The following is an 8,689-nucleotide window of genomic DNA, read 5'->3' on the forward strand; positions in this document are numbered from 1 at the left end:
TACATCTTAACACTATGGGCTTAGGAAAAAGTGTGTGTGTGTGTGTGTGTGTGTGTGTGTGTGTGTGTGTGTGTGTGTCCCACAGCATGTGTGTGTGAAGGTCAGAAGATAACGTTGGGGAGTTTGTCTTCTTCCACCTTCTTCTGAGACAGGGAATCTCTTGTGTTGCCTGTCATCTGCCAGCTCAGCTGGCCTGGGAGCTTCTAGATTTTCCTGGCTCTGCCTCCCATTTCAGTAGGTGCACATGGGAACCTATGGATGACAAGCCTGAGTGCTACTTTGTATCCAGTTGTAGGTGGCATTGGGGAGGATGAAACTTAGGAACTTGGGTCAGCAGCCTTTCAAGGAAGCACCTTTAACCACTGATCCATCTCCCCAGCCCTAAGACTTTAGGCCTCTAAGTTTAAAATGGTCAGCTGAATAAGCATTAATATCTGTGAACAAAGAAACAATAATAAATGGAAAAGACCTCAGTTGTACTTTGATGAGTCATGTGTGCTGAATGAAGGGCTTGGTTATAGAAGAATATTGTCTGGGAGGCAGAGGCTGATGTGGTGAAGTGAAGACTTGCCAAGGGAATTCCCTGAATAGAGCTACCTTTGCTTTACCTTAAGCAAGGGCAGGTCCACAGCCAAGGGCATGACGGAGCTCTGCTTCCCTGTGTGTGTGGTAGGCTCCCTGAGTGTGGCATGTCCTGTCTCTGCTGTGGGGAGCTCTGGATTTGACGGTAGGGCATTTGGAACAGTGCAGATCTGTCCTCTGTATATCTGCTCTGAAATTGATTGAAATGACACGTTTTTATGGATGAAAATAGAATATGGGAGCAATGATTTGGGACAGTAAGACACAAGGCTTATTTGGAGATGTACTAAAATAGAAGTCACCAAGACCTGAATATAGCTTGTATGTCTACCTGTCAAAATCATATCAAACATCTGGAATGGTCCAAGAACTGTTACATGTACTTGTGATATCAGGATGGACAAGATAGAAATTTCAGGTTAGGCAAAGGCTCTACCACTGAGCAACCCTGCCCCCAATTAGGCCAGCACTCCTGCTGAGAAGTACCGTGGCTTGATTATTTTTGTTTCACTCAGGGGCAGCTCCTGAGATGCTCCTGGTTCCTCCTTCAACTCATTTCAGATTGTTTACTTCCAGGGGCACCCCATCTGCATATGCCAAGCTCTTAAAGCATGAGTTGTCAGGTTGTGGAAAGTATTATGAGGAAAAGAAGGTGGGCTAAGAGGCTCAAGTTCTAGGGGAAAACAATGTTGGGCTAAGACTTTGGAGGAGACAAAACATTTGAGCCAGAGACCCAGTTAATGAAAATAAAGTGGAAGGGCAAAATAAATAAAACAATCCCAAGATCATTGGATAAATGTAAGAAGGAGAAAAGTGAAAGATGTGCCTTGTGACTGGAATGGCACCAGCAAAGGAGAGACACCATGAATGGAGTGATGCAGGCGGAGAGAGACCCTGGAAGCCACATTGAGTTCCATCCCCAGCACTCAGGTACAAAGGCAGGCATGAGCACCCACACCCATAACCCCAGTGCTGAGGAGTGTAGGAGTGATGGAGACGGGAGGGTTGCTTGGTCTCTCTCGTCAGATAGCCTGAACTGAATACAACGGCGAGTTCCAGGTTCAATGAGAGACTGAGTCAGGAAATGAGGTAGAAAAACCAGAGAGAAGGACATCCAAAGTCTTCCTCTGGCCTCTGTATGTGTGTGTATGGGATGTATGCATCTGCATATATGTGTGCATATACCAACCACATACCACACATACCAAACGCAAACACACCAACAACAACAAAAAAAGGAGTTTCCAGCTCTGGGGACTAATCCGTGCATGCAACCTCATTCACCCAGTGATTCTGTAATGCAAACTGCTCTTGAAATCAATGGCCACACATATGCATCCTATTAGGCATGAGGCAAAGCCACTACTGTGAGGATGTAGCCCTTGATCTACCCGGGCTGCCCCAACACATTCACTCATCACCCTTTGCCATGGGGGCACACCCAGGCAGCTGAGTGCTCCCACCCCCACACATACCGAGCTGTGCACATCCCAAGTTGTCTCATGCAGCTGGAGCGGGCTGCACGTCCTTCAATAGTCCATTGCATATCTCTAAACAATAAGCTGTATGTCTTGGGCCAGAGAGGAATTCTACTCAGCTGCCAGTACAGAGGCCCAGTGAAAATTACTTCAACAAGATAAAGATTTGTTTATCTCTTGCACAAGAGAATCCAGACATAAAGAACAGAAAGCTAGAAGGAACTTGGATCCCAAGCAAAGCTTGGTCCACCATCAAATCCCCAGAGTCCTCGTATCAGGCAAGGAGACAAGAGAAGGAAAGAGGCATGCCCCATGTGGTTTTTGGCCTTTTAAGGAACCCTCCATGAGCTTCACCAACAACCAAGGCTCAGATTTCATTGGTCTTAACTTGGCTACATGACTTCTCTCTACTGTGTCCTGTAGAGTCACATCACTATTTGTAGTTAATTTAATGTTCCAGTTTTTTTTTTCTGTTTTTATAATGGAATAATTTTATAGCTTGGATATAAAATGTCCCCCAGGGCTCCTGTGTTGAAGGCTTTGCTCCAGTTGGTGATGCTGTTGAGAGGAGATTGGATCATGAGGATCATGGAGTAATCTACTGGTGAAGTCACAGATGAATGAGCCATGTAGGGAGTGGAACTTAGTTAGAAGAAGGAGGTCACTGGGTATGCCTTTGAAGGGGATATATGTCCCCACCCTTTTCTTTCTCTCTCTCATAACTGTCTTTTTCCACCACATGGTGGGCAGATTTCTCCTGCAAAACTATTCCACCATGATGCTTCTGCCTCACCACAAGCTCCAAAGCAATGGAACAAGCCATCCAGGGTCAAAAAAACCTCTGAAGCCATGAGCCAGAATAAAGCCTGTGTCCCTTGGATTGTTTTGCTCAGACATTTTGTCACTGTGATGGAAAACTGACTAAAATACTCCAGTTCCAAGAAATGACTAATTTTTCTTCTTAGAAAGTTTTTAGTGGAATGGGGGGGGGGGCGGGAACTGGGGATATAGCTCAGTTGACAGGGTGCTTGCATGCTGAGATCCTAGCACTTGGGAGGTGGAGGCAAGAGTATTGAGGTCTGCCTGAGCTACATGAGACCCTGTCTCAAAAACACAAAGCAAGGGGCGGGAGGGATTGCTCAGCAGTTAAGAGCACTTTCTGTGTAAGCATGAGGGCTTGGTAAGGCCTGAGAGACCACTCTAGTTTAATCCTCAGGACCCACATAAACAGCTGGGCATGGCCACATGCATCTATAACCCCGTCTTGTAAGGGAGCAGAAACCTGAGAATCACTGAAGCTCATTAAAAAAAAAAAAAAAAAAAAAACAGGCTCTAGGATCACTAAGAAATTCAGGCTCAAATGTGAATGGGCAAAAGGCAGTCAGGGGGTGGTGTGCATGCCTTTAATCCCAGCACTTGTGAGGATGAGGTAGGAGGATTGCCTTGAGTTTGAAACCACCCTGAGACTACAGGGTAAATTCCAGGTCAGCTTGGGCTAGAGTGAGACCCTAAAGAATGGGCAGAAGGCTAATGGAATGTGACGTCCAGCATTCTTCTCTGACCAACCACAAGCAAGCATACCCTGCCACAGGTGAACCTATTACCCTGCCACAGGTGAACCCATAAGCACATATACAAGCATACACAACACACACACACACACACACACACACACACACACACACAGGCCAAACAAAGAGAGATTAAAAATATAACAGTTTAAGATCTCTAGCACTCTGAATCTCCTCTACCTTAAGATGCTAAAATATTTCTGTTTTGTTTGTTTTTTGAGACAGGGTATAACTTTAGCTCAGGCTGACCTGAAGCTTGTTCTAGCCTCAGGCTAGTCTCAAACTCAGAGCAATCTTCCTAGCTCAGCCTTCCCGGTGCTAGGATTAAAAATGTGCGTCACCACACCCGGCTTTAGATGTTAAAATATTTCTTAGATGCATAATTTGTTTCCTTAGAGGCAGAGTCAGCACCAGTCATCAAGGGTAAAGACCCCTCCTCCTTTCTCACCTTTCTAGATTATTGCTTTATTTTATATTTGTAACATTTCTACGTGCATCAGAGAGAGCTAGGCAGACATCACCTCACCTCATAGACTCTTTCTGGCTCCACATCACAGCTCTCCTGGGTATTTTTACATTATTATTGGTTGAAACATATTTAAAATGCCTTTCCTCCATAAATGTATGTGTGAATAGCTTTCCAGTCTTTCTGCAACACCCACTTTTATAGGTAGGAAGTAGCCAATTGAATAACCACTTTATGGAGGAGCTTATACCTCAAAAAGAAAAAAAAAACGTTCACCCCTTAATAATACAACCCAGAATCAAATACACTTACTCTCTTTTCAGATTAGTATAGGCCTTCTCAATCAAGATGTGTCAGTGATTTTATCAGGAAGAAAGAACCAGAGAGTAAAATAGTCAAATTGGTTAGAGGGTGGCTGTGGAGATGGCTCAGTGGGGAAGGGGATGGCTCAGTAGGTGGACATGGTGGCATATGCCTTTAATCTCAGCACTTGGAAAGCAGAGGTAGGAGGATCGCTGTGAGTTTGAGACCAGCCTGAGACTGCATAGTGAATTCCAGAAAATCCTAGGCTAGAGTGAGACCCTACCTCAAAAAAACAAACAAAATATAAAAAGAAAGAAAAAAGAAGATGGCTCAGTGGGTGAGAAGATTTGCTCTACGAGGTCTAGAGTGACGACACACGCCTGAACCCTCAGTGCTGGGGGTGGAGAGGACAGGTAGGACTCCCTGTTCAGCCAGCCTAACTATACAAATGAGGAATTCCAGGCTCAGGGAGAGATTGTACTTGAGAAAATAAGGTGGAAGAGTGATAGAGTAGGACATCCCACATGTGGGTGCACGTGTCTGTGCACACATACACGGATATTGCAACACACAGTGCACATACTACAACCATACACCAATATAATTGGTTGTAGACAATGTGGGATGGGTTACGTGTGGCATAGGATGGGTGGATGGGCGTGGCACTAATAATAACTGGACATATGTGTCTAAACTTGATTCATAAATTGTGTTAGAAAAGTTGAAATTGTTAGGTTCATTCATTTCTTTATCTTTTTTTCATCAATTTTTATTAACATCTTCCAGGATTATAAAAAAACAGCCCATGGTAATATCCTCCCTCCCCCCCCCCAATTTCCTCTTTGAAACTCCATTCTCCATCATATCCCCTCCCCATCTCAATCAGTCTCTCTTTTATTTTGATGTCATGATCTTTTCCTCCTCTTATGATGGTCTTGTGTAGGTAGTGTCAGGCACTGTGAGGTCATGGAGATCCAGGCCATTTTATGTCTAGAGGGAGCACGTTGTAAGGAGTCCTACCCTTCCTTTGGCTCTTACATTCTTTCTGCCATCTCTTCCGCATTAGACCCTGAGCCTTGGAAGGTGTGATCGAGATATTACTCAGTACTCCAGTCATTTCCAGCACTATGATACCGTCTGAGTCATCCCAAAGTCACTGCCATCTGAAAAGAGAGGATTCTCTACCAAAAGTGAGAGAAGCATTAATACAAGGGTATGAATATTAAAAGAAGTGCTTACTGGACAGTTAATTCCTTTATTTTTCAACTCATCGAATGGGCACCTGGTTTGATGCTGAGTACCTGGCGGACGAGAGCACAGGTTGGGGAGGCTCTGGATGAGACAACTTCATGCTGCACAGGATGCTTGGCACACCCCCACTGACACTTGCACATTTCAGATTCAAGTCCCCAGGTTATGTTGTCTTTCAAGTTGCAAAGTTCCTTCATTATACAATGTCTTATAATGTTAGTATATTCTAATTACTGTGATGAAATATCCACCAAAAGCAACTTAAGAAGGAAAGGTCTATTTCATCTCACAGTTTGAGGGGACATCATGGTGGGGAAGGCAAGGCAGCAGGATCTTGAGGCAGTTGGTCACATTTAGTCCAGTCATGAGGCAGAGTGATGTATTGCTGTTTTCTTTCTCCTTTTCACTCATTCTGACACCTTAGCCCGTGGAATGGGGCCACCCACAGTTAAGGTGGATCTTCCCACTTCAGTTAATCTTATCTATAAACTCCCTCTCAAAAATGCTCTATCAGGGCTGGAGAGATGGTTTAGCAATTAAGGCTGTTGCCTGTGAAGCCTAAGGACCCATGTTCTACTCCCCAGATTCCACATTAGTCAGATGCACAAAGGTGAGGCAAGCGCAAGGTCGCACATGCCCTCTAGGTGGCACAAGCATCTGGAGTTCTATTGCAGTGGCTGAAACCCTGGCATGTCTATTCTCTCTCTCCTCTCTCAAATAAAACAGAAAGGAAGGAAGGAAGGAGGGAGGGAGGGAGGGAGGGAGGGAGGGAAGGAAGGGAGGGAGGGAAGGGAGGGAGGGAAGGGAGGGAGGGAAGGGAGGGAGGGAGGGAGGAGGGAGGGAGGGAGGGAGGAAGAAAAGCACTATTAGTTACCTTCTCATTGCTGAGACAAAACATCCAATCAGAAGCAGCTTATGAAAGGGAAGTGTTTATTCCATCTTACAGTGCCAAGGGGAAGTTTCGTCATGGTGAGAAAGTCATGACACAAGCAGAAAGCTGGGCATTATGTCTTATCACAACAGCAGGAAGGAAGCAGGAGGAGAGAGCTTAATAGCCCTAGCAATTGGGGCTGGATAATAAAATCCCAAGGTAGGGTCCCAGTGACACATCTCTTCCAGCAAGGTTCTACCTCTTAAAGGCACCCCCAGCTGGGGATCAAGTATGAGGCTTAATCACAAATACATGAGGCTAAAGAGGACATCTTACATTCCAACCACCACACTTTCCAGAACTTTGCTTCAATGGTGATTCTAAATCCTGTCAAGTTGACAATTGAAATTATCCCTCATAGAGCAAAAGGATTTTTTTAATTTGATCTGAATTTCTATGGTTTTCATTCATTTGAGAACCTCAGCAATCCTCTCTGAAGACTTATTGCATCTGCACAGGAGTGTCAACTTCCCAGGCTCCCTTCTGAGTTCTCACCCAATCTGGAATCATTGTTAGGTGGGTGTGTATGTAGACATACATATTTATAAGCATGAGTATGCAGAAAATGCATATTCATATATATTTACATATCTACTTGTGTAATTTACATATGTACACACATGCATATACATGTATGCATATGTTTATGTTGCTGTTTGTGCTATTTCATACCAGGAAAGATATATCATTAAAAAATAAAATCAGACAGTATTGATGATTCTAAATGTCAAGTGCAGTGAATGTAAGGCACTTTATAATGACTAAGAGGGAAATGTCACTGTAATGCTTAAGGCAGGGAGAGGATCACTTTTGGAAATTATTTGACTCTAGTCACAGGGCCGTCGAACCTGATCCAACTTTCTATGAGCCAAAGAGAAAATAACTGCAGAGAAGAGAAACCTACTCTTTAGCAAAAGAGTTGCATATCTGATCAGTTCTGTGGAAGCAGGGAGGACAAGGCAGGTCCTGCTGTGGTACCTTCTCCTGACACTTGTATCCTTGGGTGGGATGATGTGCGGGGTCCTCCAGGAAAGTGGAACTCAACCTTAGTGGCACATCAGAGTCACCCAAGGAGTTTCTGAAAAGGATTTCTAAGTAGGGGCTGGGAAGGTGGCTTAGTGGATTAAGTAAGCATAAGGACCTGTGTTCAGTTGCCAGCTCCTAGGTAAAGTGCCAAGCATGTGATGCAGAACGGAGTTCAGAACCAAGCACCTGAGTAGAGTGCCAGGCATGATGGTGCAGAACTAAGTTCAGATGCCAGCACCTGGGTAAAATGCCAGGCATGGTGGTTCATGACTGTAATAGCAGTGTTAGGGAGACAATGACAGGGAATCCGTGGGCTTGCTGGCCAGCAGCATTAATAGCCATAGATGGGCTTTATCTAGGTTCAACAGGAAACCCTGTCTGAAAGAGTAAAGTGGGCTGGGACCACAGAGATGGCTTAGGGTTTAAAGGCCTTTACTTGCAAAGCCTGCCGGCCTGGGTTCACATAAAACTAGATAGGCATTCTTTTGCAGCAACAAGAGATCCTGTATAAATAAATAAATAGTTGTTTTTAAAGAATGAAGTTAAGAATGAGTAAGGAAGACCCACAGTGACAACCTCAGGCCTCTGCACATACCCTCCAGGACCCTTTCTAATGGTGTGGGTGGGCCCAGACACTAGGACTATGAAACCGGATGCCAGGGTTCATGGAGGTCATCACTCCAGCTAAGTGGTATTTGGTCCTCCTTTTCCGGAGGTCATGGAGAGGAGTGGGACAGGGAAGCAGGAGACTGGAGCTCCTCTAGACCTGTCTGCCCCAGGAGACTGTAACCTCTGTGGCTGTGCGGCTCGCTGCTGCACGTCTGGCCCAGAGCCCTGTCCAGGCTGTCGTAATCCTGTCTGATAAAAGCTCCTTGGAATGACAAGAAGGCAACCGAACTTTCTGGAGTTCGGTGCCAAAGCAGGAGGTCTCAAAGCCACAGGGAGGGGGCAGGATCGTTTGCGGATACAGAAAGCCAAGGACAAGAGGGCTCTGTGTTAGCAGATTAATTTATAAGAAAAATATCAGAAGCAAAAGGCACACATGGGAATATTGTTATTGGAAAGAGCATTTGGAGAAGGA

The sequence above is a fragment of the Jaculus jaculus genome, chromosome 2, assembly GCF_020740685.1.
Source record: "Jaculus jaculus isolate mJacJac1 chromosome 2, mJacJac1.mat.Y.cur, whole genome shotgun sequence".
In the NCBI taxonomy this organism is placed as follows: Eukaryota; Metazoa; Chordata; class Mammalia; order Rodentia; family Dipodidae; genus Jaculus; species Jaculus jaculus.